The following is a 2,261-nucleotide window of genomic DNA, read 5'->3' on the forward strand; positions in this document are numbered from 1 at the left end:
GAAGGTAATGTTTACTTTTGTGGCTTTACTATTATTATTTAGTGATAAGCTTCATATCATCTTGTGTTTTTTAACCTTTTTATTACTTTTGTTTCAAAATAATGATTTTAATACTAATTATTAAAAAAGATCTTAAAATGTTTGCAATTAATATTAACCTATTAAATTTTATATTATGTATAATTGATTATGATAATTAATTGATTTGATTTATATTTTGATTAAATTATTTATGATTCGCTAATTTTAAGCAATGCTCATTATGGATATAAATTTGCATAACTGTAAATAATAAATTTGCGAAAAATTAATAATGAGGCTACAAATATATGGTCAAAACTGTCTTCCTCTTTTCAATTAGTCATATAATGAGTTTTGATATTAAAATTAATAAGGAAATATGTTGATATTCTAACTCCCTTAAAAATAACTTACAATGAATTTATTTAAAAATAATGATTTAATACTAATTATTAAAAAAGATTTTAAAACGTTTGCAATTAATATTAACATATTAAATTTCATATTATATATAATTTATTATGATACAAATCTGTTAATGTTTATTTTCTTATATACTTTAATTAATACACATCTTTTTTAAATTTACTTTAGACATAATTGATCTTAACCATGCGTAAGAGTGAAGTGTCCCGTGCGAATGCACGGGTAACTTACTAGTTTTATAACAACTGAAGTTATGGAAAATTTTATCTTCTAAAAAGAAGATTGGAATTGTTTAGGTTTCATTTTGATGTATGCTTTCAAACATTGGAGATTGTCATAGTTAGAGATGACAAAACCTATCACTTGGTCCATTTTGTTTGGGACCACAAATGCCCGCACAAATTTAAGTAGATGCGGGCATACCTGTATTGGTTTAACAGACAAAATTCAATGCTCTACCCATTTTAAAATGGGCTAACGGACATGCAGGCGGTTCGCGGACATTGTTGAATAATTAAAAAATAAAAAAATACATATAGTAAATAAAATAAAATTAAATAAAGTAGTTGAAGATAAAAAAAGTAACAAAAAAATTGATATTTTATATGAAGTTTAACAAATCACATTAGATTACAATTTTTTAGGGATTAAAAATCACATTACATCATAACTTATTTAAAATTTTCTTACTTTTTCCTTAAATTATGTTTATGGGCTGCTTGCGGCCACCTGTATTGCCAATGGAACTGCCCACGAACTTGGCAGGCAAAACAGGTCGGGTGAAACGAGCAAATGGACAAAATTTGTATGTCTTTCCCGCAAAAAATGTAGGGTATATGGACGCACCCGCAGACAACATCCTTTTTGTCATCTATAATCATGTTACTGCATATATCTAAGCCACTTTACTGAAAACGTAGACATGGATTTCTTAAACAGTATTTGCATTCATAAAATGCAAAACATGGATGCACGTGGAATTATAAAAATGCAACTTAATAGTAATTCATCATTACAAAGAAACAAAATAATACAGAGAAAGAACAAGTTTAGAGAATGAATATATGAAGAAAACAATATAGAGTGAACATCTTGTTACATTTATTTTGGAGGCTTCTATTAATGAGGTTATATATGTACCTACAAAATCGAGGACAACCACGTTAGAAGATTTTTGACATGTAAACAAATTAAATTAAAGGATGCAATTTCTTCATGTGACGAGATGCTCCAATTCATAGGACTAAGAACAACGAGATTGATAGTGTGAAGACACAAATTATGCACGAACAATAGATGCTAAATGATATTTTGGTTGACTGATTTAATTGGTACATGTTCATTTTTATTTAAGGACGTGAGTTCAAATTTTGTGTATGAAGAAATCTTCACGAGCTTATTTTATTATATTGTTGATGTTCTCTACTCTAACTAATATGAAACATACACAAGGATACTTGATTAGAAAAAAATTACTTATAAAAGCATCCGAACTTTAAATTACAAAAATTAAAATTGTAAACAAATTTGTTTATGTACCTGAAGCGATCGTTGCACAACATTAAGCACAAACAATCAAATAAAGTGCATAAAATAAATAGAAGAGAAAAAACAAAAAAAAATTGGTAACGGGGATCAGCCAATTGTGCTCACGTCATCGGGAGCGCAACTCCAATATATTATTAGAGAATAAGGATTACAAGCATTAGCACAACCATGGCCTCAAGTGCACATGTAGTGTTTCTATTTAGTGCTTCTATCTAACAAGAGACATGAGTCCAATATATAACTTTGATGCTTTACTCTATTTTAAT

This window comes from Lupinus angustifolius, chromosome LG13, assembly GCF_001865875.1.
Source record: "Lupinus angustifolius cultivar Tanjil chromosome LG13, LupAngTanjil_v1.0, whole genome shotgun sequence".
NCBI lineage: Eukaryota > Viridiplantae > Streptophyta > Magnoliopsida > Fabales > Fabaceae > Lupinus > Lupinus angustifolius.